This window comes from Lissotriton helveticus, chromosome 8 (genome assembly GCF_964261635.1).
Source record: "Lissotriton helveticus chromosome 8, aLisHel1.1, whole genome shotgun sequence".
NCBI lineage: Eukaryota > Metazoa > Chordata > Amphibia > Caudata > Salamandridae > Lissotriton > Lissotriton helveticus.
Window position 1 is genome coordinate 1582079607 of NC_136069.1, and position 13276 is coordinate 1582092882.

Below are 13276 nucleotides of genomic sequence, written 5' to 3' on the forward strand. Positions count from 1 at the left end.
CAATTAAAAAAAGTATTTAAGAATAGCGCAATGACACAAGATGGGAAGATTTGAAATGTCAGAAGGTTGGCTAAGTGTCCTATTTTTAATTTTCCTGTAAAAAGTAACTCTGATAGTGATATACACGTTGACAGAAATTATTCTATTGCCCGCAGAGTAAAGGATTCTAGACGTACTATACATGTTCCAAAAAGATTTGACAATTTCATATAATTTGCGTTTATTTTGTTTTATTATCATTTTTATTAAATAAGGGGGATATGTTTCATTCTATGTTCAATGTTATATGCTCTGTCTCTTTAAGATTTCCCTGTCATCTGGTTGCATGCCCCTGCATGCGACATGTTAGAATTTCAATGATGTTCTAAGTTCTATCATTTGGAGTAATGCTACAAACTACTGTTATACTCAGTTTAATTCTGATCTTTGGAGAAACATGTTCTTCTTTGCTGTGTTGCAAATAAAGGAACCTTTTATCAATTTTGTAAATATCTTCATTTTAATCCTGCTGCAGTCGAGTAGCTGCGGACCGGATGAGGAAGATAAATGGTTCTAGCAATGAAGCTGCAAGTTAAAGCTAAAGCCTGGCAGAAGTATAAAAAAAAAGCAGTCCCCACCAGGAACATACAAAACTACAGTGCAAGGACACTGTGGTTGGCCGGTGCACCGCAACTAAAAAAACGGAAGTGACGTATCAGGAGCCTAACTGTAGGGAGCCTGGAAATGTATGCGACGGAGGAGTGAACCAACTAAAGTAGAAGGCTGCAGAAGGCAGGGTTATAATCTGTGTGGGGTAAATACAGCAGGTCTTGCATACAGCACATGCGTGCTGATGCTAGACCTAAAAAGGGGTTTGCTTGTGGGCACCACATGCACTTATTTGTGTTCACCAGGGCTCTTCAAGCTGACCATGGGCCTCAGTCCTGGTGTGAGAGCATTTGAGGTCCAAACCTGTTCTTTCCCTCTTGGCCCAAGTGTACAAATTGCATCACTGGACCGGATGCCTCTTGGGCTTCACGTCATCTACTAGCCCACCACAACTGGGCAAAGACTCCAGAACAAGTAGACTGGGGCAAACTTAGCCATGCACAGGACACAGTTATTTGCCGCACTAGGCATTGGCATGTAGCGTAGTGTGCCTAGGTCTTCTCCCTGGCTCCCCTACTGCTGCCTTGGCTGACATGCTGTCCTGACAGACTGCCACAGGCACAATGCCTCTGCTTCTGCTGACTGCCCACCTGTGCTGTAAGTGGCTGCATACAGGCTCAGGCAGAGCTACAGGCACGGGTAAGGGTCTGACTGCCCTAAGCTGTGCTGTGATTCTCCCAGCCCTCCTCAGTTTCCGCCTCTTTGCGGCGTTCCAACCTGGGGAACTCCTCCTGTACTACAGTGCTCTGCGTGGGCCATGATCCATTGTTAGCAGAAGCTAGTCTGAAGCAGGAGCTTTTTAAAAGTTGTGAAGGGGGTCACACTTCCTCATTGCCAGATTTCATCAGGGTAGAATGCTCTGGCAGAGCCATGGAAGAGGGCACACACCATTAACACATGTAGGTCATGCCAGCGTGGTTGTACTAATCTGTGAAGGGGGAAGCATTCCATCACTAGAAGACTCATCTAATGTTAGGGTATTTTAACAGCTGTTCTTAATAAAGTGCTAGGGCCCAAGGTCTTTTTCATGAGGCTACTGCAGCTTGCACCACCCACTACCCTGGCCAGTGCTGCCAAATGCCTATACCAGTGCACACATGTGACGGTTGGGACTATTCCAGGTCACCCACAGCTGCATAAATGATCAGGGTACACAGATATTATTTTTTTAACTAAATGAAGTTGTTAAGAACTCTGTTAATGTGCTCATTTAAAAAAAAAATCAGACGTCACCACTATGTGTTCGACTATCTAAGTGCAGGTATTAATAAATAGGTAACAGTGTCAACCAAATGACAATCACCACCTGGACCCTGCCACCACGGAAGATACCACCATGACCATGAACACCCACTCTGCAGCCCACCCAAACTAGGCTGGACCATCAACACCTTCCTCGAATCCGGCATCTTCCCCGATGACTGGAAGCAGGCAGAGATCAAACCCCTCCACATACGGGGACCCGCCCTCAAATGGATCCGATCCTTTCTCTCCAGCAGAACCCAGAGAGTCAGACTCCCATCCTTCTGCTCCGATCCCACAGAAACCAACAGCGGAGTACCCCACGGATCCTCACTCAGCCCCACATTCTTCAACATCTGCCTGGCCCCCTTGCCACCATCGTCAGACAGCCTAGGCTCAGCATTGTGTCTTACGCCGACGACACCCACTTCATCCTCTCCCTCGCGAAGAACCCCAGAGACACTAGACTCTGCTTCCAAGGAAGGGATGAAGGGACTTCGCAGCCTGGATGAACAACAGCTGCCTGAAGCTAAACTCATAAAAGAGAGAGGTCCTCGTCCTCAGACCCTCCACCACCGCTTGGGGAAACACCTGGTGGCCCTCCACCCTTAGGAGCCCACCCACCCCATCAAGCCATGCACAAAACCTCTGCATCATCCTCGATTCCTCCCTCACCATGACCCGCAAGATCAACTCTGTCGCCTCCACCAGCTTCATCTGCCTCTGCATCCTCTGCAAGACTTTCAAATGGATCCCTCCCCAATGCAAAAAAACTATCACCCACGCATTCATAACAAGCAGACTGGACTACGGCAATGCACTTTACGCCGGAATCAAGCGAAATCTCCAGCACAAGCTCTAAACCATCCAAGACACCGCGGCCAGACTCGTCCTCAGAACCCCACGGCACAAACAAATGACTCAACACCTACGACCTCTATTGGCTCCCCGTCGAGTAGAGAGTAACCTTCAAACTTCTCACCCACACCTGCAAATCCCTCCACAGCATCGGACCCAAATACCTCAATGAGAGAGTCTCCTTCCACATACCCAAAAGGAATCTCTGCTCCGCTGACCTCGCCCTGGCAGAAACCCCACACATCCGTAGAAACAGAGCAGGTGGCAGAGCCTTCTCCTACATCTCAGCCAAGGCCTGGAAGAGCTCCTTGGCAACATCAGACAGTCCCCCACCCTACACACCTTCAGTAAGGACCTCAAGACTTGGCCCCTAAACTAAACCGGAGCTGCACCCCCCAGCGCCTTGAGACCCTCACGGGTGAGTTGCAGGTTTTAATGACTGATTGATGGATTAATTGAAGCACAGGTAACCACTGGCAGAAATTAAGCACTGGTTAGCAGAACTGTTTAGGCTAACAACTGATTTTAGTCTGTATTAGGGGTCGTTGGCAGAGCTGTCTGTGGTTATACGCTTTTATTAGCAGGTGGAGGTTAGGATAGTGTTTAGCACAGGTCAGCAGGAGTTCTGTCACAGAGCTGTCTCTTCCATTGGGCCACAAAATTGGTTTGCAGACACTTCTGTTGACACAACTTAAAGCAGGCCAGATGTGATGGAAGAGACAATGCGAGACAGAGGAGAGAACACGGGGATGGTGAAAAGTGAACAAATGGAATAACAGCAGAAAAGTGAAGATGTGAGAAAGAAAAGAGTCAGGTTAGAGGCAATAGAGCAAAGCATAGAAAAAGAGGTAACAAAGAAAAGAGAGAAAAGGGTAATGTCGACTGAGGACATATACTAGAGAGAAGGTATAGAGCCAAGCAGTGGCAAATGATAGAGGGGGCAATGGTGTCATTAAGGAAGGTTGGCTACACCATAGTGGAAGGAGACCACAGTCTCCTTATAAAAACTTTGAGCAACACTCATTTTTTGGTACAGATGAGACACTGGTTCAATACCTCCAGATGATGGAGATTCCACAGGTTCTTTTGGCCGTCCTGCACATAAGCATAAGTATGAGATCATCCAAATCTGAATTAGGTGCCAATTTAAAGTTTCATCATATTTTCAAGTAACCATGTTTTCCCTTCGTATTTAAGAATTGCACACGCTTGATGTATCGAGATCGATGTATGGTTAAACCTTGTAGGGCATTTTTATCAAGTGTTTGCATTGCGTTTGCACCACACAATGTGGTGCATGCGTGACGCAAAGCCTTAAATACAATTTATTAAGCTACACAAAGCCACTTTGCGTGGCCCTAAGTGGCTTGATAAATCAGGAGTAACGGACCACAGCGCAAATTGCTGTGTTGCGTTACTCTTCCCTAGGGAGGAGTTCCATGGACATGCATGGGTGTTACACGCAACTCCTATTGATTTTTGATGCATTCCCAGATTTACCATTACTGGTAGACCTGGGAATGTGACAACATGCTACTCCTTCCCAAGGAAAGCGCAATGAGCAGATAAATCTTAATTTCTCCATGTTGCTTCCTCTTTCTATGAGTGCACCATTCTGCAACACACGTGGAAAGAGGAACATGCCTCTGGATTTTTGTGTGTGCAGGAAGGTGCTCTTTCCTGTACAAAAACAATCCTGCATGCAACACAGGCACCCTTGCAAAGTAGTGCAACTGTGCCTGCGTTGGCGCTAGGCAGCTTATTGTGCAACCCCGCGGAGGGGAAAGGACATGAATGCACAGTATTGTAATAAATACATCACATTCCTGCGCTTTGCCTTTAACACAGCACAGTGCAACAAGGTGACTTGCCGCACAGTGTTGTTTTCTCATAAATATGTCCCATATCTATTTTAGAGAGTGATCTGTAGTTTCTTTGTTTTTTATTAACAAATAGTTTCCTTTTGGACCAACAGAGCTATCAAAATGAGTGCCATTGACAACTCGTTGATGATAGTTACTACCAACGCTCATGGATGGACCCAGATCCTAGATTACTGGCTACCATAAAAACAATAGTAGAGAAGGGGAAATATGTGGGCTGGATCACCAAAGGTGAATCAGTGTTTCTGGTACAAAATAGCCTAAAACACTGTACATTTACATCTGACCAAAAATACACAAACCCACCAGACCTCCACCAGGAAGACCCATTGTCTCCGGTATTGGATCATTGCTTGAACCACTTTCCCGATTCGTGGACTGGTTTCTATTCCCTATCATGGAAGAAATGCCATCGTATCTACAAGGTACCAAACACATACTGAATGTCCTCCCCTCTTTTTGATGGACTGTGCCACTGTTGCAATGAAAGAATTTCGTCAAGTTACACGAACAACTATACTGGCATGACACAAGGACTTTAATGGGCAGTACCTTTGCCTCAAGCATGGCTAATCTCTACATGCACAGTTTCTAGTTCAAATATATCTACCCGCCAGACAACCCGTATTCTGCCAAACTCAAAATCAGGAGGTGCTATATTGATGACATACTGGTGGTATGGGAAGGCTCGGCCAACTTAGCAGAAAACTATGCCACCAGGCTTAAGTCAAGGAATCCCCATTTGAGATTCACGTATGAATTCAGCAGGACCTCCACTTTCTTGACCTATGACTATATCTTTAGGACGGTGGTATATGCTTACAGCTATATAGGAAAACTATGGCTTGCAACTCCTTACTAAACTACACTAGTTTTCACCCACATGCTCTCAGAAACAATCTTCCGGTGGGACAATAACTCAGGATACACAGAAACAGCACCAAGTCACAAAGTACAGAGAGCATGCCATTACAGTTAGCATCCATCTGTCAGAACGATCTTACCCTACCAAAACTCATATAGAAAACATCAAAAAGGACCAGGAACAACTACCGAAAACCCCTCCTTGAAACATACACCAAAAGCCTCATGGACCTCATGGTCTGTGTCAGCAACTACAGTCACCTGACCAACATTATTAAGAGATCAATAAACAAGAACTGGTCCATTCTTAACACAGTGGAAAACCAGTGGCCCAGACCTGTTTTTGCCCTTGAATGCAGCAAGAATATTGGGGATATCCTGATACATACACACCATAAAGCACCTCCCCATACACTGAGGGAAGCTCGCCAGAACTCCCTATGGTCAATTGTGCCTATCAACGGACACTATACCTATGGGCTGTGCGTTGTCAGTCCATATAATATCCCTATGTCCTACATCGACCTGGGCTGGTCCAACCCCTGGGAGTTACGCACTTTTACTAATTGCAACACAGAGGGGGTCATCTAGATACTACGTTGCCCTTGCAGTTGCATCTATGTGGAAATGACCACACGCAAGGTGAGACAGAGAATAGTGGAGCATTGAACCTTAATGCGTTGCAAGTAAAATAGCACCACACTCACTAGACACTATTGTCTGGCTTACATCAGAGCACCTTCCACATGTATACTCACTGTAATAGCTAGTTTGTTATCCCAAATCATTACAAATGCGTCCATTCCATTTCTGAACCTCTAATTTCATACACATCTCCTTCCAGGGCCTCTACATCTCCCATTCATCTGTTAACATATTTTCCTTCCTCCTCGACACCACCTTCAGTACGGTCTATGTCTCCCCCCCACCTCTGACAATCCAGAAGCCTGAGATTCTCATTGCACATGCCCCTGGACCAGGGAACTACATTTATCATGGTCCTTAGAGATGTGTCCCCAACCGTCTCGTCAGGTGCGTTTTTCCCAATTTATGCAGTTCGGGCGGTTTTCTCCTTCTCTCACCAGGAGTTCCACATACCGAAATACATGGACCGCCATGCAGGTAATCTGGGAAGTGCAGTCTATTTAGACCTTGCGTTCTTCCCTTGCTTGCCCATACGACTCGCATAGCGAGAGACCCCCGATCCTCTTAGGATCTGCTACAGACCTGACTGCCTTTATAGCCAAAATTGCTATTTCCGCATGCACCCTTCTCGGTTTTATTAGCGTGTGCCCCGTTCTTTTCAGTATACCACTCCTGAGGGGTCGCACATTTTTTTTGCCATTATTGGTAAGTACTTGGAACGAGTGCCTTGTTTATGTTAACATGCCATGTATGAATACACAGATGCCTTGCCTGTCGCATTGTTTAGCAATGACAGGTTATTGCTTCCACTTCCCTTAACAGAACATGGCTGCCTTTGTTTCTTGATTATGTTACAGTAATGGCATGCCATACTTATTGAGGTTATTTTTGGGTGAGTGAGGGTTCTTGTACTAAAAGAGGTCTACTCCCATGAACAGGGCATATTCTGTGCCTGGTACCTTAACTACATCACATCCGGGGTATTTTTCTTTCTTCCCCTTTTTCACCCTTTTGAGATGTACTTCTAGTGAGTTCATATTCAGTCAGGGAGTAGTACAGCCTCACCTACAGGGCATCTCCCCAGGATTCCTTGTGTGTATCAATATATAGTACATTCGGTGGACTGTGGGTCCCCATTTTGGGCCCTCCAACACTTCACTTTATTAACCCACACCTACCTTTCCATACCAGGAAAAGCACATCAGTAACAATCCCCACAAAATCAGTATGGCAGAAAACACAGGCTTGTTTTTTGATGATGATATTGTTCAGTCTATCCTGTTCAGAACCCCAACATTTTTAAGACCTCCCTAATTGCATCATCCAATCAGGCAGAGGAATGGACTAGATTGTCCAACTTTAAAAGACAGCAACTACAGACTGCTATGCATGTGGCTATTCTTGCAGAATACTTATGAGGGAACATAGCCCTGTAGGGATTTGTCATCACTAACGCTTGACTGTTCTTAGACAATAAGATCTTTAAGAAGAACTGGTCCCTGATCTCATGGAGATGGACACAGGACTGGCTGGTCCTACTGATCAACACATCCAAAGAAATAGCAGACCAACTCTTCATTGAGATCCAACAACTGGGTCTCAGATCAAAGTCACTGTCCAGCTGACCACTTTCAAGAAGAAGCTAAAAGAGGTCAACAAAACCACTAATGAGACAAGGGAAGGCATTCTAAAATACAAGATCAACAAACTGAAGAAGGACATGGAAAGGTTCATGATGAGAAAGCAGACCCGTGCTTATTGGATACATATGGATCACTTTCCTCCAAGAGGACCAACAGGAGAGGTGCAAGAGGCTGGAAACGGGACAGTAAAATTGACCTCCAATTCAGAAGAGTGGTGCAATTTGGAAGTCTCAGAATCAAGTGGGTCCAATAACTCCCGTCAGATGAGGAACAGACAACCAAACCTCCCCAACAACCTTCCCCAGGACCCTGGTGGCAAACCCAACCTTGGGAATACCCTACACAATCCTTCCATCCAACCCAACTTGGAGTCCCAAATTACCCTCCTTTTTTAGAACAGGGCCAGGCCGAAGGGGACAGAGAAGAAGAGGAAACACATCGACACAAGGGAACCTACAAGTGCAGTGGGATCCGGCAATCAAAAAACGCCTGAAACAGAGCAGGACGAGAGATCCCTCCCCACCAACAAGTACCAATTTGATCTAGTCGTCAATCTTAGTCCCAAGGTTCTGACTTCGTTAGAATATGATGTCCTCAATAAGGGACTCGGCTTTGTCTCCAACCACTTGGGTGACAATTTCATCACACGGATTGAACTATCCCAGTTCTTCAGAAAAATTCGATTGGCCTTCTTCTTTTCAGACAATACAGAAACTAATGACCTTGTAAGAGAAACCGATACAGGGAGGAGGAATAAGTCTACTTTTAATCCACCTCTACACTTGGTCCCATCAGACATACTTTAAATGAGTTTATTATATGATAAAAATATGCCATTCATTTTCCTTTGCTGCATTAGCTGAAGGTGTTTTTTATGTAGAACATAACTAGTACCTACAAGCATGCATGACACCATCACCCTACCTGAGACTCCTTCATTGGTACACAGTATTTTGCTTCTTGCAAGTAGCCTTGCAGTTATCTATCTGTTTCTCTATGGTACTGAAAGAAGTGGGACAGAATTATATTTACTCTGGTCCCTATTCCGTCTCTGACTCCCTTTTAGAATTGGAATACATTGTTTTTGCTTTTTTCTCTGCCAGTTCTCAAGTTCTAAAAATAAAAAAGTCAAATGTTTTTATATTCATTTTAATACACCTAATTCAGTAAAAATGCTTCCTTACCAACATATACCATGCTAACATCTGACATATTTTTTCTTATTACAGAATTATACTCAATGTAGCTGCATCCCCGGCTCTGGAAGAGAAGGATCTGCTTAACCAGGGTCATGCGGCAGTGGCTGCTCCTATCTGCTTGTACCTTTTGTGGTTTTGTCCTGCATCGGTGCATTTACTGCAAGCCTTACACAAGCACCATCTTTCATCCTCATCCTAAGGTACTAAGCAGTGCTTGTGTATCATTCTCCTTTTAAAGTAGAAAACTCTTCAGTTTCTACAAGTTCGATGAGAAAAGCCTCGGCCAAGATTGATTGGACCTTCAGCCTCCGCTCCCTTTATGTAAATTGCCATTTTAGGAACAGGCGCTCGGATAAAAGATCCATTTCCAAAACCTAAAGAACACAATGAAACTCCATCTTAGGTTCAGGACAGTTTAACGTGTCTGTCTTATTTAATTGCATACATTACGCCCCTACATCAAAATTGTATAGACCCTGCAGTACCAATTTGGTGGCCAATATAGTGTAAAGATTCTATAATGCGTCAAGAACTTTAAAAAAGATTTAAACTTTGAACATACTATTCTTTGTCTCGTTTAAGACAAATTACTCTTTCAGCCTGGCTTACTGCACGCCACTAAAGATGCATTATTTTAGACAATGATACCTCTAAACTGCTATCAATATGAAAAATTTTAGTTCTTATTTTTTCTACTAGATGACATTTGAAGGCCACACTCATTCCACAGTCTTTCACTTTATTTTGGTAACATAATATCTGTATTAATGTTACTTGATGTCTAGAAACAAGACAGAGATTATTCTCCTTGGAGCTCAATATTTCTCCTAGAAAGGAGGGGACAAGTATGGTGTATGGCATTACATGTGAAAGAAATGTATCGAATTCACTTTAAGGCCCTGTGTATCACTCACAGATCTTTCTAGAACCTGGGATCCAAGAACTTTCAGGATCAAAATCATAGGTAAACTGCTGCCATATGTCATAGGGACAGATGTGTAAAGGTATTGTGCGATGTGCAGAATTCACTCTTACAGAGGTGCTAGAGAACTACCCTGTGTCGCTTTGAATCGCAATTAGGTGGGGCGGGGAAGGGGCATCCACCTCCTTCAAGCAAATTGGCATGCAGTGTATCAATCTTTTGTGTCTACAGTTGTGGTCACAAACTATTGGTCCATTACAGACATCCTGATAACAAAAAGGGGAGGTTATCAGAATTGTGACGGGCAGCCCCATAGGAATGGAAAGTAGTCCAGGGCACCACTACAACCTGTGCCTTATGCCTCCTCAAATGTCAACATAAAAAAACAAAAAAGCCTCTACCCCTCTATGGGCCGGGCATTGTTTACAAAAGACAAAAAATACGATGTTGACATCCAGAAATGCAAACGCAGAAATGGTGGGCGGCTGTCCAATACTGGTCTATAACTCTGCATGTTGGCAGCAATTCACTGGGGAGATGAGGGGGTACAAAATGCCACCTGCCCCATAAGTTGTAATGTTTCATTAATAATAATGTTTTGTGAACTGTTAAAATAGATTTTGTGATACAACGGATTAGTAATACTTCACAAATGATGGGTCAGTGTACAATACTCACATACTCGTTTTGTTGTAAACGTATCTAGGACACTATTTAAATATTCCAGATTCATGCCCTTATGTGGTTATAACAAATCATATCCTTATAAAGGCATAAGAATCATATCCATATTTAGTCACAGCCAATGCAGTCCAAATACGGCAAGGCTACTCCCATAGACTCCTAGAAAGTACAGCACGTTCTTTAAACAAACCAAGCCTCCAGCAGCCCGGGAATTCCCCCTGCTTTCGTTTTGATTTGTACAAGAACTCCTGGAGTCCAGAAAGAACTGTAAGTTCTTAGTGACGTCTTATGTCCAACCTTAGGTCAAACTCAGCACCTTCCAGGTATAACTATACCAGCATCTGCCTTAAGCAAACACACAGTGGTTTGGAGCAGATCGGCTATCTACTTACCCGAATCCCAGCTGTAACGAGTGCTGAAGTAAGCCGACCCTCCCATTGACGCACTGAGAGAGACACTGTCTTTTCTCCTGCCTGAGAAATCCAGCTCCAGTGTTTCCAGTCACCCTTGCGGGTTGCTAGGAGATCGAGTCCTGAGAAAGAGATACAAGACCTTCTTCATTCTCTAACCAAGGTACGGAGCTGATTAGATCCTTAGAGAATTCTTGATTCAGATTCTTAGCAAAAACTAACTTAACTCCTTCCTGTTCATTCGAGAAAGTTTCTAGTGACCTCTGAGCTAGCTGGCATTCATAATTAAGTCTAACATATTCAGTAGAGACCTAGTCGACCTCAGTCCTACGTCTAAACTATCGTTTATGTTATTCCAATGCGCAGAGCATATTGGGAATATAGGAACTACAATACATGGCGCCCAACGTTTGATAAGGCGAGAATCTAACGCTAGATACTACAGTAACTCAGTCGTGCTTTTCACACAGACCCCTTTTTCCCGTAAAAACTCCAATAGACGTCTGGAGTGGGTGAAAGGTTAATATCCGCCAGAACTTAGTAGGAAGAGATTCCTATGTATTAGTTTTTGCTTTGGTCAATGTTGAAGGATACAGTGTTCCAAAATATTGTGCACCTAATTTTTGTTTCCTTGAAACTTGCTCTGCAACAAAAAACTTTCTGTCAGTAGAATGGGAGAAAGTGAAGACAAAAGGGAGAGAGCTAGAATAGCAGCTCAACTCCTAGCGGATGACACAAGTCTCCGAGAAGAAGACCTGAATGCTATAATCATTCCGGTAAATGTAAGAAAAACAATTACTATTAAACTTATAGAAAATGGACTATCATCAAGAGGTGGTACAGTCATATTTGTGGTAGAGACCCATGAATATTGGCAGACAGAGGTATTCTATTCATGGATACATTTTCCTGAAGCAAATCCAATAACACATGATTTCCACTATTAAAAAATAGAGGAATCTCCAACGGAATACGCCCCTTTCGAGGACGTTGAATTTCCACTAACATACCAAGAGCACCTGCTCTAGTTTAATGGCGCCCTAAAACATCAAAATCACATTACCAGGCTCGGTCCACTAGGTAGACCAGGAGCCACATGGCCGGTTCTAGCCAGCTACACACCACATCCCGACATTGAAAACATGTCAGACCGGGAACTTTTAGCTCAGCTAAAACAACTAATTAAAATACATAGACAATAGGTCCAATATGTCATGCGGACTTGAACAGTCCAACCAGCAATAAGAATTCCACAGCACACCCCTCACCAGGAGAACACAAATAAAATTACACCACAGACTATACAATCAGTCATTGTCAAAATACCCGCAAAACGGGAACAAATTCCATTCTGGTTAGCTCAAAAAATCACTCAAATAGAGGCAGTGATACTACTCCTAATGAGAAACACAGAATTCTGACTATCTGTCTTCCAATGGGGATCGCACCACATGTGGAGGACTGTGACACTTGGGGCACAGCCTTTGCTTCAATATACACAAAAACACATGGTGTTCCGTCCATGGCGGTTATACCAGACGTACTAAGACAGATTCAAAATGAATACGGTCCAGAACCTGCTTTAACTCTAGGTATGAAATTACTCAAAGACTTCAAGCAGGTCTCTGCTATATTATTAGCCAACATAAAAGGAGAAGCAGCTTCTGTGGCGATCCGCCAGAAATTGAAAGAAACAGATATAGCAGAACAACCTTTTGAACTTGCCAGAATCATAGAAAAATCCTATGAAGAACTAGGTAGAGATAGTTTGGGTGGGAAACCACTAAAACCACAACTAACTGAAAATCCTGAAAAAACGTTTATTAAAAAAATTCTGAACACTCCAAACAAGAGGTGGGAGGGTAATAAACAAACCACTACCAGAGAAAAACAGTTTCAGTCCAGAGGAAGGTCTCCTCAACGGAGAGATAGATCTCCAGAACGAGGAAGCAAGTCTCCCCAAAGGGAGCCCTCTGAGAAAAGATACAACCTTAGAGATAGGGATAAATTGAGAAAACCTGACAGATATCAAGATATTGATACACGTCCCTCTCGATCTTTTCAGACTTCCTCACAGAAATCGGAAAGAAGAGGACGGTCAGAAAACAAAGAAGAGCATGTCAAGTCCAAAGACAAGGAACCTGCTCATCAAAGTAAAAAATTACTATTTCCAAAAAAGAAGGTAGCTAGTATTAAAATAAAACATGCCGAGGATTTTGAGGACACAACTGAAAAACGGAGAGTGGGTCCAGACAATGCTAGACAGCGCAGCAGAAGT

General features: G+C 43.7%; 1 pseudogene; it reads left to right on the top strand.

Moving 5' to 3' along the window:
• LOC144773950 (solute carrier organic anion transporter family member 2B1-like) overlaps nucleotides 1-13276 on the top strand; it is an 846173-nt pseudogene that overhangs the window by 670816 nt on the left and 162081 nt on the right.